The 16,943-nt window shown below is 35.6% G+C and overlaps 1 pseudogene; it reads right to left on the bottom strand.

The window, feature by feature from the left end:
* Nucleotides 1–3,307: 3,307 nt before the first annotated feature.
* Nucleotides 3,308–16,939, bottom strand: LOC124974277 (STE20/SPS1-related proline-alanine-rich protein kinase-like; annotated as a pseudogene).
* Between the last annotated feature and the right edge of the window lie 4 nt (nt 16,940–16,943).

The raw sequence follows: 16,943 nt of genomic DNA, 5'->3' as shown, positions 1-16,943 counted from the left end.
GGTTTCACTTTGCATGATTCCAACTTTGCTTTCTATCATGTTTTCTCTTGAATCTTCTAAAATCTTTCAAGTTTGAAAATCCCTTGCAATTACACTGAGTTAACCTGGCTGTCCTAGGGTGATCTATTTATCATCTCACTGAAACCTTAATCCTCCCTACAGCCTTAATTTCCTCTGATCATATAACACTGAATCTTTTCTAATTTTGTGGATTAGGATGGTAACATCTTTGAAAGAGTAATAATTTTATACCTGCCACAAATGCAAATGATGCAAGCACTCTTCTATATCTTTTTATGTATTATATTTAGTTTAATTTATAAATTCATATTAATTTTATTGAGTTAAACTCATATATTTCAGAGTATAATTATGTATTTCATATCCACAAGAACTTATTTGCTTGCTACTATTATCTTCACTTTACAGAACATTCAACTGAATAGTAATAATAATAGTGGATATCTCAGAGTAAGCACAACTATTATTTGAAAATGCTGTCAGGATTTAATAAACTGACCTTTGCAAAATTGTTAAATGGTGTTTAACATTCAGTATATTTTAATTATTAATACTGCATTATCTTGACTTTTACTATTGTTATTCCATGTTCCCTAGGATACTCTTCTCAAATACGAATATTCTGTCAGAGAAATGAAAAATTGTACTCCATTTGTGTACAAGAAATCAAAATGCATTCTGCTATAATGTATAGCTAAACAGAATAAACAATAAAAAAATCAAATCATGTTTATAATCTATCCCTCCTGAATCAATTCTGAATGTTAAATGGACAAAAAGAGTGTAAGTTATTAAAACATAAAATAATAAAGAAAATTAGAGCAACAACACTTTTACAACTGGAAATGAAAAAAAATTCATAAAGACTTATTAAGGCAAAAAAAAATTAGACCACAAACCAGCAAGAAGGGAAATTTCACATACAAAATAAATCACATCATAGACACTTAAAGAGTCAAGAACTTAAACGAATAGATTCTTTTAAAAGTGTAGATGCCGTTAGTCCAAAAACTAAGACTATTGGTTTAAAAATATCTATCACATAATTAAAATCTTAGAACATTATTTACCCAGTTTACTCTGTGGAACTGTTGAAACAGAATTTGAACACTAGAATATTGGCATTTGGATACTGCTCTTAGAAAATTTGGGTTGCTACAACAAAATACCATATTCTAAATAGTTTACAAACAGTAGAAATTCAGTTTCTTACATTTTCTGAGACTGGGTAGACCAAGATCTGGGTAGCGGAATGTCAATACTTTGGTGAGAACAAGTTTCCTAGTTTCCAGGACCTTCTCACTGAGTCCTACATGTTGGAAGGGTTCCAAGTGTGTAGTTGTAAGCCTGTTTGGGAGGACACAAATCCTATAGTTGACATAATCACTTCTGCCCCCTTCTAACATCAATACCCTGTTGGTTAGAATTTCAACACGTGAATTTGAGGTAGACACAAACATCAAGACCATTAACATTACTTCACCCAGCAAGATCTCTTTTCTAATGAGTGCTTTCCTCCCACAGTGACAGTGAGTAGCAGCTTACATCTATTACTCATCTATTACTAGGCCTGGAAAATTTCTATTTGCTTACCCAGAAATGAATGAGAATCATGTCCACACCACTAGCTCTATGAAGACATGTGGCAATAAATCACTGATAAAAATTAAAGGAAGTACAGGATCATCATATAATAAGATGTTCCAGATCACACATTGCTCTTCCACAGATCAGATAATTTATCAGAATCACATATATTCTTCTTCCTTATTTACCTTTTTTCACTCTAGTACACGTTTCTCCCTAAGAGAACAAACATCTCTCAGTAAGTACAAAGCATCTATCCTATTTCAGATTATGCTTCTATGATATCTCACCAATGATTTTTTGTTGTACAATACAATTTCATTTTTCTTTTATCTTTGCAGTCATATTTGAGTAAGCATCATGTAAACAATAAAATGAAATGGAAAATGGCTCCAGTACATAATAATTATGACAAGGAAATTGTAAAAAACTTTTCTTCATTGCTAATATATATTTCCTTTTTAAAGTATATTAAAGACTGGCTGTTTTCTAGGGTTAGCTAGGAAAGAACCATAGTGACATCCTAGGAGCTCACCTCCCTGAAAATTTAGATGCCAACTGTGAAAATCCTTAGGTGTACTATTTCCAGAATATATAGTTCAGCACAAGGCTACTTGGGTTAAAAGTATTTATTCTTGAAACGTTACAGAAATTTACCTATTAGTCATTGCACAAACCCTTTCTTATTATTTTCACTCCATCTATGATTTTTCAGAATTTCAAGTAAACAGACTCTGAGATTTTCAATTTTATCACTTTTAGAATAACAAATCCTATCTCTTAAAGAGATCCAAATCAGAGATGGGTATATAGTTAGCAACCTAACAGAATGGCAACATTTTCATAGCATTCTAAATGTTCCAATGAAACAGCCCTTCCATATGCCACCTTATATAGAGGAAATTTTAGATCTGAAACTGTTCCCAAGGATATCAGCCTCAGGCACATTCTTCATGTGAAAGTTTGCAAGGCACTTTCCTTTCCCAAGAGACAATCAGATTGTGGATTGCTTTTTAGGCAAAAAGAAAAAACATCCTAGTTCATAATTCAGTCATTTCAAAAATTAAAATTTACAATTACAAGGATAGACCTGAAATTTCTGTTTAAGTAACAAGAGATCAACTGCAAGAAGCATATAATCAAAACATTTTTTTCTTATAGCTAATATGTGTAAGGCACAAATATATAAAAAATAAAATTCAGTCAGTTTTTAAAACAAGAATTTGGCTAGTAAATCTCTTTATAAGAATATTAATTTCTAAGTACAGCATAAAAGAAACAGTATTGTTAGATGTACATTTCAAGTATTATAACAGAAATAACAAAAATGAAAGGAGAAATAGGATTCTGATAGAAAATTCATTTTGCTTCCAGTAAATAGGACCACATGAGTATATTTCAGATTCTTTTCATTTATGAGCTATCTAAACTGAATGCTAAGCATATTAAAGAGCTCTTGGAAAAATCAGGTCAGACAGCTGTAGCATTTCCTCATTTTCATATAGTGAATTGCTAGACAATAAAACAGAACTCAGAGTGTTAAATTTTTTTAAAAAAATATTTTTATTCCATTTCATTGAAGCCAGTCTCTTCAATATTCTGATTCTGCTGGGACTGGGAATGGGTGGTGTAAGGACATGAACAGGGAGTTGGTATGGAGGGGGGCACAACAGATCAGAGTAATAGCAAGGGCCATATATCAGCTCACACACAGTTGAGCAGACCCAATCAGCTTCACTTCATCAGGAATCTCTGACCCCATAACAGCCAAAACCCAACTTAAGTATCAATATTTTTTAAAGCTTTGGGATAATTTACAATCTTCTGTAACTTAGCAGCCACTATAACTTCATCATGACCATAAACCAGGTCAGTAGAGAAAAGCTCCTGAGATACACCATCTGCTGTATCTCTTCCTGGAGTAAACTTAAATTCTATATCATTAAGTTCCTTGCTTCTCAATCTTAAGATGAGGTTTGTGGTGCAAGAAGCTTCTCTGTCGTCTTTACTCACATTGGCTTGGCCCTGAGAATCATGCACAGAGGAGGACTGTATTTGCTCTGGGCTGCTGGTGGTGTTCACTGAGAACTCTAGATTTTCTTCTTTACCCTTTGTAACTTTTCCTGAGGAGCAGCTTCTTTCCCTGTCGGGGTACCCGGGACCCCTGGCCCTAGGTGTGGCTACGATGGTGCCTGGCAGTGAGCCAGAGCAGTTAACTTTTGCACAAACATCTGACATCATTTTAAGGAAGTCTTTATGACTGGTTCTCTGGTCTCATGCACAACGCATGATATCGGTGTGCCCTGCTTGGCTCTCTGTATCTGTCCACGCTTTTCCCTCGTGTGCTCTCCTTTGATTGGTGGTTTTACCTATATAAGGTCTGTAACTTCCCTGCAGGGAAGGAGGATAAGAAAAAGAAACAATAGAAGCAGAAGGACAGCGCTCAATAAAGCATTGAAACTTCAACCAGGTGTCGTGTTTCTCTGCGGGCAGGGAACGCGATAAGTGCAGAAACCTGACCCGGAAGACAACAAACCAGCAGCAACTACCTAGGTAAGTTTTAGAGATTAATGTTATAAATAATAAAAAAGAAGTGATAAAGGCAGCCTTGACGTTCGCGGTAAAGCGACTATCAGGACACACGGAAGGTGGTCCGGGGACACGCGGAATGCGGTCCGATTAAAGTGAAAGTAAGGACTAGCAAAAGGCAGTCCGGAGACAGAGTCAAGCAAAACGCGGCTCGGAGTGGACTAGCGAAAGGCAGTCCAGAGACAGAGCTAAGCAAAACGCGGCTCGGAGTAGACTAGCGAAAGGCAGTCCACCTTAAAAGTATTAAAGTGAAAGTAGCACGCGAAAGGCGGCTACACCCTGGACTAAGCGAAAAGCAGTCCACATTAAAGGTATTAAAGTGAAAGTAGCACGCGAAAGGCGGCTACACCCTGGACTAAGCGAAAGGCGGTCCACATTGGAGATATTAAAGTGAAAGTGGTGCGCGAAAGGTGGCCATCAATCAACCCGGACCAAGCGGAAGGCGGTCCAGTGAACTGAAACTGTTATGTGAAAAGTGATCACAGTAAATTAATCATGGGTTCTGAGGTGTCTAGAGTTCGCATGGAAGGCCTATTAAAGGTTTTATTAAAGGCTAATGGAGCACCTTTAAAGGTTTCCTCAGCTAGGAAGTTTTTAAAAACTGTAGAAGATAAAGCCCCTTGGTTTTTAAATGCAGGATTGTTGGATCAAGAGAAACTATCACAAGAGACAGAAAAAGGCCCCCCTCCTGATCCCTTCCATGCAGCTCCATGGCCACCTAGGGAGGGAACACCCATGTCCTTGAAGCAGTCCTCCCCCTAGGCAGAGATCTCAGCAGCTCCATTCCTCAAAAGTAGTAAGAAATAATGTTTTGTGATTTTCTGCATTCAAACCTAACCTGATTTCTCAACCAGGAAGAAAAAGGGTTAAAAAGTCCTGGGTGATCCTCCCTCCCCCCTGCCTGGCCTTGCTGAAGCCTGCATTGGAATGTAAACTGCAGCGGTCTCAGCGGGAAAGGGGGGTAACCTGAAGATAAAAAAAAAAAAAGGTGTCTGTTTTAAGCTTCTGGCTGCTACACAGAACTAACTCATTTTCCAGGATTCTTGTTTTTTTTTTTTTTTAATGCTGTATTTTTGAGCTCATGACTTTTTTTTTGATCAGTTTTATTTTTATCCAACTCTACAGTTATTTTTGAACATCTGTTACATTACAATGGAGATTCACCTATAAAGTTACAAGGCCTTTGATTTTGTGTTATGTGTTATGTTGTGCTGTCTAATGTCATGTTTTGTCTGTATCAAAACTGAGCGCTCCTAAAATTAAAATTTAAAAATGGATCCAAATACTTTTATTCACGTGATTTAAAAAGGTTCAATTTAAATTGGGTAAACTAATAAAAGTGAAATGTCTTTAAAAATAACTTGCAAGTCTCTAGGTGGTCAAACTAATGGAATGTTGATGTTAAACAATGTCTAATATCAATTGTTTCTAGGACCTTTCTTCAACAAAAAAGAGACAGCAAATACTGTTCAGGACACTTGTCTAATATCTTGACTAAAAACAAGGTTACTAAGAGTTATGTCTTAACAAGTACAATTCTATATACAAAGGGTTCTAAAGGTTTCAACTGTGTTTCAGTTAGAGTACTATAAAAAACAAAGTATTTTATCTTGTTAAAATGGTGTAATTTATCTAAATTCAGAAATTTCATAAGAGTTGTTTCAAAATGTAAACAAAAGGGGGTCAACGCATAAAAAAGAAAAAATAAAAGGTTCTAAAAATACAACTATATTTAGTGAAGAAGAAAATCTTTCTGGATAAGAAAGTGTTATATAATGAAATACATGAGGGTCTAAGTGAGTGCTAAAAAAGTCTGTGTGTAAGTGAAGGGCAAGTTTCAACAAGTCTGTGTGTAACTAAGTTGGTTGTATGTATGTAAAACAGCTAAAGCTATTTAAGGTTTTTCCTAAGGTGAAATACTAATGTTCTGATATAAGCCAAAGTTTAATCTATATGGTAAAATAACATGGTAAAATAACAAGGATTTCTTAGAAACACTAATTTACTCTTAACTTTGTGTCTATTAAGTTTTATTCTTTAAAACAATTAGTCTTAAAAATTGGGGTTTATACAATTATGGTTAAACAACTGTTAAGAGTATTGTACTATGTTACAGAGTCTAAATTTTTCTTTAAAAACTAAATTTAATAAGATTAAAGTGTCAAAGTAATTGTAAAATGGTCACTCCTTGTATATTAAATGTATTCATATTTTCCAAGTATACAAGTTTTAAAGCAGGGTATTTATCAAGCTGCTATTCTCCAAACTTCTCTCTCAATGTTGGAATGCTTCTAGGTTCTCATGAGCAGTCTTAATGCCTATTCCTACCTTCCTACCAGCTAAAATATTACAATCATATCCCAAAGCTGTTGCTCAAGTAATATTTAAGGGAATAGAATCTTGCATTACTGTCTTTGAAATCCATCCTTCTATCATTATAACCCCTTATTCCACTCAACAAATTAAATGGCTAAGCAATAATGATGATGATTGATCAGTATTATATTGTTCCACCTCAGCTCAGTTTGATAACCATTATCCCCAACATCCTTGGATTCAGTTTTGTAAAGTTACTCCCATAATTTTTCCAAAAGTGACTAGTGCCCAACCTTTTAAAAATTGTATAACTATATTTACTGATGGATCTTATAATGGAGTAGGCGCTGCACTGGTTCATGATCAACTTCATACTACAATAGTTCAATCTAACTCGGCACAAGTTACTGAGCTCGCAGCTGTGGTGTTGGCTTTTAAAATAACAGATAATCAGCCGTTTAATCTCCTATCTAATAGTTCATATGTTGTTAATGCTTTAAGTGTTCTTGAAACTGTGCCATGTATTTCTTCTTTATCCACCGTGGCTTCCTATTTCACTACACTGCAAAACCTTATTCTGCAGTGTAAACATCCATTCTATATAGGACATATTAGGGCTCATTCTAATTTACCGGGACCTTTGGCTAGAGCAAATGATTTGGTGGATATGGCTACCAAATCCGTTTTTGTTTTTTCCATAGAGGAACAAGCAAAACTCTTTCATGAGAAATTCCATGTAAATTCCACTACCTTGAGTAGAAAATTTCCTATCTCTAAATGTGTGGCTTGGCAAATAGTAAAAAATTGTCAACACTGTGCTCCTTTGATCCCAGTACAATCTTTTGGAGTCAATCCCAGGGGATTGTTACCTAGTCATGTTTGGCAAATGGATGTAACTCATATTCCTGAATTCGGTACTGTAAAGTATGTACATGTGTCAGTAGACACTGCTTCAGGGGTCATCATGGCTTCTGCTCACTCTGGAGAAAAGGTAAAAGATGTCATTTAACACTGCCTACAAGCATTTGCTTGCTGGGGCATACCTAAAGTTATAAAAACAGATAATGGTCCTGCTTATACCTCCAAAAGCTTCCGGCTATTTCTACAAACATTTAATATTCAATTGATTTCTGGTATTCCCTATAATCCACAAGGACAAGGTATAATCAAGAGGATGCATCTCACCTTAAAAAATTGTCTTAATAAACAAAAAGGGGTAATAGGAGCCTCCTTTAAATCTCCCAAGGACAAAATTAATCTGGTTCTTTTTATTTTAAATTTTTTGACTATAGACAATTATGGACACTCTGCGGCTGATCGCCATAGCAACCCTTCCCCTGTCCCTCAAACATGGGCCAAGTGGAAAGACATATTGACAGGTTGCTGGAAAGGACCAGATCCAGTATTACGTTGGGTCCGAGGGTCTGTTTGTATTTTTTCACAGGATCAAACTCCGATCTGGGTTCCTGAAAGACTGACCAGACCTATACAACATGGAAGTGATACTACTCCTCCTCACGATAGTGAGCCTTCCCATAACTGCAAAGACACAAACGGACAGCCAGACCCGGAACCTATGGGCAATAGTTAAAGCTTGGCCATATCATTTGCTGTTAACTAATACTTCCTCTCTACTCCCTCCATTGTTCACCACCAATGCGGCTACAGGATTACCCACTACACTTTATGATCCAGAGACTCAACCATATAATTCTTCCGCTTTCTCCCTCCCTGGAGCCTTATGCTTTGATATACCTGAGGATAATGCTATTAGTAATAATAACTCTAGTCCTTGTATTGTTCTCCAAAAGCAGGTACAGGGTCTCTTTTATAAGAGTATGGAATCACCTTATGCTCCGCTCCAGGGTTATGCTATGCTTGGTCTTCAGTATGCCAATAATAATTTAATAACCATATCAAGGACATACTGGGAAGGGGAAGCTACCTTGATCACAGGATTTGTACCTCACAAATTACCTCTTCCCACTAATGGATTTAAAACTCCCAGAATTTTTCCTCCATGTAATCCAAAATTTTCCACACCTCCCATTTGGACAGGTTGTCAAAATACAAAGCGAGCGACCCCAGTTCAACATGGATTTTTCTTCACACCAAATTTTACTTCCCAGCGTACCACTGATAATTTTGCTGATCATGACGCCATGGGCATGGAGCGCGTTAATCCTTTTGATAGCTGGTTGCTATTCACCTCGACTTCAGGATATACTAACTTACAACCTTTTTTTTTTTTTTGCTCTTAAAGGAGGATCTTTTAGACAATGCGAATGGAACTCTTCGACGTGGAGCGGAAAAAATGCTGGAGCTGAGACTAATACTAACTGTACTAAAAACATTACATTCTCATCCACTCCAGCCTGTGTGTTCCCTCCTTTTATGTTTCTACTAACCAATATTTCCAATAACACAACCCTTGATTACTCTCAATCTAGTTGCTACCTTTCTCAATGTTGGAATGCTACCAATTTCTCCCGCGTGGTCTTAATGCGCATCCCTACCTTCCTACCTATCCCAGTCTCTGTTACAGATGCAGAATTACCAGTGCTACTATCAAGAAATAAAAGACAATTTGGCATCGCAGCAGCTGTGGTTGCAGCCGTTGTTGCATCGGCAGCGGCTGCCGCGACTGCAGCTGCTGCATTGACAACTACTATACAGACAGCGACTGCAGTCAACCGTTTAGCTGAAAACACAGCTACTGCCTTACAAACTCAAGAGACTTTAAACCAACATTTAAGGGCAGGCTTACTCCTGGTAAATCAAAGAGTGGACCTATTACAAGAACAAGTGGACATATTACAAGGACTTTTGGGACTGGGATGTGTTTACTCTTTAAGAGCTGTTTGTGTTACCCCTATTGTATATGATAATTTCAGCACTGCAGCTGAGTTATCTAGTAATTTGTCACTTTACCTTACTTCTACTTGGTCATCTCAATTTGATAATCTTACCTCACAACTTAGAGCCGAAATTGTCAAAGCTAATTCTACTGGGGTACATATTGCTTCTGTATCTGAGATGGCTGAATGGTTTTCTTCTGCTTTCAATTTTGTAAAACAGTGGGCAGGTCTGGGCACTTTGGGACTGCTTCTCCTCATTGTTATCCTTTTCCTCACTCGTCTGTTTGTGCATCTACGAGCCAGCCAACACAGGGATCGGATTATCTTTCATCAGGCCATGACCGCCCTAGAGGCCGGCAGCTCCCCACAAGTGTGGCTCTCGATGCTGGACCGGTAGTCAAAGATGGGTAATGAAGGAGGTGGCTATGTACCAACCTAAGACAGGAGCTGCAGCATGCTCTGCAGACTCTGATGACGGGTAAGGACATATGCTGACCACTCAACCTAAGACAGGCACGGTCCCGAGCTTTAATTTTATAATAAAAAAGGGGGAACTGTCAGGGTACCCGGGACCCCTGGCCCTAGGTGTGGCTAAGATGGCGCCTGGCAGTGAGCCAGAGCAGTTAACTTTTGCACAAACATCTGACATCGTTTTAAGGAAGTCTTTATGACTGGTTCTCTGGTCTCATGCACAACGCATGATATCGGTATGCCCTGCTTGGCTCTCTGTATCTGTCCACGCTTTTCCCTCGTGTGCTCTCCTTTGATTGGTGGTTTTACCTATATAAGGTCTGTAACTTCCCTGCAGGGAAGGAGGATAAGAAAAAGAAACAATAGAAGCAGAAGGACAGCGCGCAATAAAGCATTGAAACTTCAACCAGGTGTCATGTTTCTCTGCGGGCAGGGAACGCGATATTTCCCCTCTTCACTTTTCTCATCCATTTCCTCATCACTGTACTCCCAGTCCCATTCTTTGGTTTTATGGAGGTGATTATTTGACCCTGGAACTCTTAGCTCTTTGGGTTATCTGGCATTCTGGTAAGCAGCTTCTCAATCAGGTATTCTCTGTTCCTGGCTTTCTGAAAGTAGTTGAATTTGAAAGTTCTGCTGCTGTGAGCCTTTTGTTAGGATATTTTTGAAAATACAGGAAAGGAATTTTCTAACAGACATGCCATATTTTTTCTTCATTTCTTTATCTTCTACTTAGGTTTCTTAAGTGGGTGGATCATTTTTCAAAGTCCATATTAAGATGTGCATAGGAAGGTATTTGTGGTAAGTTGTGCTGTTCCTGTTGCTATTTCAATGGACAATAATCCGAAACTTCACATGTCAGCCTTGCAGTCATGGGCTCTCACCTGTTCCACAACTTCGAATGCCAACCAACATGGGATGCAAACAATGCTGTTCATACTCTATTCCTTGTACAATCACCCCTTGTTGCTAAGAATGCACTTACCCCCAAATCTGCAATTTGTACAAAACCATCCTCAACCAGAAGAATATTACCAGCTTTCAAATCTCTATGAATCTGACCATTTCTGTGTAGATAGCTAAGTCTCCCAAAGCCTCTTTAAGAATTGTTGCTGTTTCTGCCTCTACCACTCCTTTCTTGTGCTTTCCTTGGTTGACAATGTATTTGATGTTGTCTAACACTGAGCCTCTACTGAGCAATTTCATGACCAGGCCCAGTTCAACTTTTACCACAAAAGAGGTGTAATAGGTCACTACACTGGGATGGCTGCACTGATTGATGACATGAATTTGTTTTAATAGTTCATACATTCAGGTCTGGAATTTTTCCAGTTTGATCTACTTTATTGCTACATGTTCTTGACTGGGCTTGCATAGGGCACCCTGAACCACAGCAGTAACTCCACTGCAGATAAACTCTTGCAACTCATATGCATCCCTGCAGATGTGCCAGTTCAAGATCTGGGCAGCTGGGGCAGGGGCAAGTGCTCCTCTTGCAACTTCCAGGATGCACCAGCAAGAGGACAATCTTCCACTTGAATCTTCCCTTGCCTCACCACCACCTCTCCACTGTCGAACACCCTCCTGACTCCTTGTGCTAAAGAATTATTGATCATTCTACTTAACATGTGCAATAAAATTCCTTGAGATAAAGAGTGAGAAAGGAGGCCACTCAGTTCTAAGAAGGATTGTTATTAGGTTTCAGTGCAAAAGTTAAGATATTGGAATTTTTCTTTTAGAGGATTATTTCCTTTACAAATAATCAATTCAAGAAAAAGGAGCTACAAATGTTGAGTACTGCTGTTATTCCATCAGAAGGAAAAATAATCACCTTAGTAATGTTCACTAATTAAACATACTGCTGCTCCACTTGCATTCCAAGAAAATTTGTATTACTACTCTAAAATATTTGCTGGAAATAGCTTGCATTAAAACAAAACAAAACAAAACCAAAAGCAGGAAAGAAATACAATTTCAAAGATACTAAGATCATGCAATAAGAAACAGAAAAGTATAAATTAAGATCCTAACAGTTTTAAAACATCATACAGTTTTTATCACACAGAAAAGTATGTCTTTATAATATATATTTCAGATTAAAAAACCTAGTAACCAAAAAGGAAAACTTAACTAAAGGTGTATTACTTAAGGCAAAGTAACTAATGCAATAGAAGCCAAAAAAGATAGATATTTCTCATATTTATTGTTTCACACAGGTGTCTCCAGCATGTAATTAGCTTTATTTCATTAGTTAAATTAAACATAGGTAAGCTATCATAGAGTTTTTTGCTGAGGAGGTTACAGTTCTATTTGAACATACCTGTCTGCTAAATTCTCTATGCATTCTTTCTGAAGATGTAATATGTGAAAAAGTACAAAGAAGAAAGAAAGAAGAGTGACTTAATCAGGATAATAGCCAACACTAGGATGGGCATGTGACCCTGTCTCTGTAGAAAATATAAAAAAGGGCTTGCACCCAAAAAAAGCCATCACTAATGCACTTGAATGAAGTATTATGGTGGAATAGGTATATGTGTGTATATATGAATCCTGTATCAACTTTTGTAAATTTTACAAAATACATAAATATAACATTGCATGTATGATTATACCATGCATAAAATATAGTGAATGTTATATTACAAATGTATATGTGAACTTTAAATAAATACTAATATATGAAAAAATATAATGTATTCAATATAATGTTACATTGTATATTTTATACTGTTATAAATTTACAAGTGTGTTCCTATTGAACTCTATAAAATAAAATTAGCTATGTACCAAATCTTGAATTTTCTGGAAAAGCTGAAATTTATAAAAATTGATAAGAACATAATTGGAAATACTATCATTCAGTATAATGAGAAAATTCATAGAAATTTCACAAAAAACTACTCATAACCAAAATACCATTCTACTTTTTTTGAATAATGATTTAAAGCGATAATTATAATTCTAATATTAAATAACATACACAAATAAATGTTTATGATTCCAATATACTTCAGACTCCACAAACCCCCCAAAATAAACATAAGTCTTAGAAAACTTACTGAGAAATATTCTGAGCCCTTTGGCTAAGAGGAATTCTTGATTTTTTTTTCTTTTTCTGTTTTTCTCTCTATGTTCTATCACATCCTCTGCTGCCTATACTACATCTGCCTGAATATTAGTTACTCCATATTTACATGTCTTAAGAGACAGTGGTCTCTCTGACCAGGATGCAGTACACTCTGTATGTAAATACATAAAGCAAACAAGGATGTAGAAGATTACACTGTGGAGTCCAGTTTGAAATAAACTCACTTATACAACAAACCTAAGTCACACTGACAAAAGAAAGTTGCATACTGTGAAGGCACCACATGAAATTTAAGAAATAGCCATCCTAGCAGATGAGCAATCTTACCATAACAATACAAGCAATACAGAAAAACAAGATAATGTGTCATCTTCTAAAATATATAGTTCCATACTATCATTCCAAAAATACCAATGTGGATGAAATGCCAAAGAATTCAAAGGATCATTCAAAAAAAACTCAGTGAAATCTGAGAGAATACAAATAATTCAGAGAATTAAGGAAAAAGATACAGGATATAAATGAGAAACCAAATAGAAAATTTTGGGGAAAAAAATCAAACACAAATCTTAGAAATGAAATAATGTTGTCAGATAAAAACTCAGCTGAATACCAAAATACTAGACTAGATCAAAAGGAAGAAAGAATATCTGAATTCAAAGGTAATTTTGCCAACATATTATATTCAGACTGAAATAAATAAAAGAAACCTCCCCTCCAAAACACCATTAAAATATCAAACATTCATATAATTGGCATACCAGAAGGTGAAAAGATACGTTGAATGCATAGAAACAATATAAGTTGAAATAAGAGTCACAAATTTCTCGAATATTAGGAAAGACATGGACATCCATGTTTGAGGGATATTTAGAACCACAATATAGAAATAATCAGAGATTAACATTTTAATGACATGTTATAGGTAAACTGCCAAAAATGCAGAAGAAAAGAATATCAAATTTGCAAAAGAGGGTGAGTCATGCCATATTAAATAAAAACCCATTAGAAAAACAGATTTTACAGCCAAATCTCTAAAGGCCAAAAGGGCATGAAATAATGTGCTTCAAGTTCTGAAAGAAAATAACTCAAAGAACATTAATATAAGAGCAAGGTTATCATTCATAATTGAAGAATAATCAAAAACATGTCAAAATAAGCATAAGCAGAGGGAATTCATAATCACTAGGACAGCATTATTAGATGATATTTAAGAGAACTCTACACTAAGAAGAGTAATAAAGACAACTGCAGTCATGAGAACATGTGAAAGAATAAATCACAGTCAAGGGGTAGACATGCTAAAGAGATATAGGAAGGAATCAGATATTTATGTAGTAGACCATCAAACTTATGAAAGAAATAAAAGATGAGTAAATGAACACAAAATATTCAAAACAACCAGAAGAAAAATCACTGAAATGGCAGGAACACATATATTTTAATAATTCTGAAATTAAATAGCCTCAAATTCTCTGATTAAGTAACAGACTGACTAAATGCTTTAAAAAATAAATGACTTAACAATATGCTACATAGAAGAAACTTATCCAAAATGCAAAGACAGACTGAAAGTGAAAGGATGGAAAAAGTATTAAAAGCAAATGGAATTCTAAAACAAGGATAGCATTAATTATATTCAACAAAATAGACTTTTAAACAAGATCTGTGAAACAATTTCACTATATATTGATCAAGTGAACAATACATCAAGAAGCTATATCAAGGTGGGCATGGTGGTGCATGCCTATAATCTCAGCAGCTCAGGAGGCTGAGACAGGAGGATTGCAAGTTCAAAGCTAGCCCCAGCATGGTGAGGTGTCAAGCAACTCAATGAGACCCTGTCTCTAAATAAAATACAAAATAGGACTGGGCATGTGGCTCAGTGGTAAAGTGGTAAAGTGACCCTGAGTTCAGTCCCCAGTACCAAAGAAGAAAAAAGAAGCTATAACAATTACACATGTAAATGTCCTGAAATTTGGAGGCCCTAATTTCATAAAACAAATATCACCACACATAAAGGGTGATATAGGCCTTGATATAAGAATGATGAATAACTTTAATACCACACTCTCACCAACAGAAATCCAGACAAAAATCAATGAATAAATAAGTTATATTATATTACACATCAAGTTGATTTCTCAAATGTCCACAGAATATTCCATCTACCATATGCAGAATACACATTCTTTTCATCAACATGTGGATCTTTTTCCAAAATGTATCACATATATTCCACAAGTACTTCTTTACAATTTTTTGAATTGAAATAATTTATTACATCTTATCTCATCCCAAATGGAATAAAACTAGAAATCAGTAGCAAGAAAAATGCAGAAATTATACAAACACATGGAAATTTGGTAGCACACAATGGAATGAACATTGTCTTTGAAAAAACCAGAGGGGAAGTTTAAAGTTCCTTAAATTAAATGAAAATGGAAGCAAAACACACTTCAATCTGTGAGACATACTAAAAGTAGCCTAAAAGAAAAATTTACAAAATGATTACATTTAAAAAGTAGGGTGCTTTTACATAAATAACCCCATGATGCACCTAAAATTCGTACTAAAAGAACAACAAATCAAACACCCAAATTAATGGGAATAAATAGAAAGGTTCAGAGTATAAATGAATAGTGACTAAATGAACAATACAAGTGATTAGTAAAACTGAGAGTTGGTCCTTTGAAAAGATGAACAAAGACGTTAGCTAAATAACCAAAATAAAAGGTGAAAACTCAAATTAAAGATGGAGAAGATGACATTATTACAGACATGAATAAAAGGTAAAAGATCACTAAGAAATATTTTGAAAGACTATATGCCAATAAATTTTAAAATCTTAAAAAAATAGGCAAACTTTGGAGACATAAAACCACTGAAATTGAAATAAGAGGACAGAAAATCTAATACATCAGTAACAAGTTATAATATTGAAATAGGAATAGAAAGACTGAGCAAGAAAATCCAAGTTCAGTTAGATTCACTGCTGAATTTGAACAGATTTTGGGGGGGGGAAAAGGCACTAATTCTCAAACTACTGTATACAATTTAAAAGAAAGGATCACTTTCCAACTTTCTTTTTCATGAAGACAGTATTATGTGGTACTAAACTATGACAAGGTCACAACATAAAAGACTACAGGCCAGTATCTTTCATGAAAATGAATTAACTGAGGATGAGTAAAACCTTTACAATGAAAATTACAAAACACTGAAGAAATGACTAAAGAAAACACTTCAAGGTGGAAAGACCTCAATTGTTTATGGATCGGTATAATTAACATTGTTAACATGGTTACACTACCCAAATTAATCTACAGATTCATTTTAGTCATTGAAATGCCAATACTATCTACAAATGATTATAAGTTTTATTTGTAATTGCAAAACTCAGAATATCAGGTGTTTTTGAAAGAAATTATAAGGCAAATGTGATACCTTCATTTTATGAATAATAAAAAGATGTACTCCATTAATACATACAGATTCATCAGAATTATTTTTTGTAAGTTAAAACACAAAAGTTTATATACTGTATAATTCCAGTTATGTAACATTTTGAGATGAAACATTCTGGAAATAGACAACAGATTATTGATAATTGGAGTTTGAGTGCAAAGGGAGCTGGGAGGGCGGTGATGGAGGTTATAAAATGACAGCAAAAGAGAAATTCTTGTGATGAAACCACTAATTATGTCTTTCCACAACAAAGACTCGTGGAAACAGAGCTAAATGTACACCACAGACATGTTCACAAATGTGTGCTGTTAAAATTGAGGAAACTAAGACAAGCATATTGTGTCAGTCAGTATCTTAGTTGTGACATTATTCCATTATTCTGTGTAATGTTCTCTTTTTTAAGAATTTACCATTTATTTATTTTTGATGTGGTGCTGAGGTTCCAACCCAGTTTCTCACCTGTGCTAGGTAAGCACTCTACCACTGAACTATAATCCTCTGCTGCCAGGGGCTACTGCCACAAGCTGCACCTGGACCTCATCAAG

The sequence above is a fragment of the Sciurus carolinensis genome, unplaced genomic scaffold, assembly GCF_902686445.1.
Source record: "Sciurus carolinensis unplaced genomic scaffold, mSciCar1.2, whole genome shotgun sequence".
Classification (NCBI taxonomy): domain Eukaryota; kingdom Metazoa; phylum Chordata; class Mammalia; order Rodentia; family Sciuridae; genus Sciurus; species Sciurus carolinensis.
The sequence above is the reverse complement of the archived record's forward strand: the minus strand, read 5'-3'. Positions and strand labels throughout refer to the sequence as shown.